Genomic DNA, 390 nt, shown 5'->3' on the forward strand with positions numbered 1-390 from the left:
ATTTTACAAATTCGTAACATATCTTACAAAATGGGTGACAGACAACCACAAATGAATACATACACTACGAAATGTAACATACTAAATGGAGTGTCTCTGATTTAAGTACATAATAATACGAAATGCTCTGACACCAGGTTGCAGCAGCCTCAGGCTACTGTAAAGGCTAATCTCTTGGTTTATGTGTGAAGTTTGATACTGAAACATGCAGCTATTTGGGACGGGGACCCAATAATAGGCTAAATCAGAAAGTGTATGAATTTCTTGTGGATTTGTTCCCTTTTCTAAAATTATGAAATATAATATTTGAGGTGGTATAAGACCTTTAAATCCACTTTCACACACACAACACACACTTAAACAGTTGTACAAAAACAAGTTACACACACA

Source organism: Oncorhynchus nerka, linkage group LG23 (genome assembly GCF_034236695.1).
Source record: "Oncorhynchus nerka isolate Pitt River linkage group LG23, Oner_Uvic_2.0, whole genome shotgun sequence".
In the NCBI taxonomy this organism is placed as follows: domain Eukaryota; kingdom Metazoa; phylum Chordata; class Actinopteri; order Salmoniformes; family Salmonidae; genus Oncorhynchus; species Oncorhynchus nerka.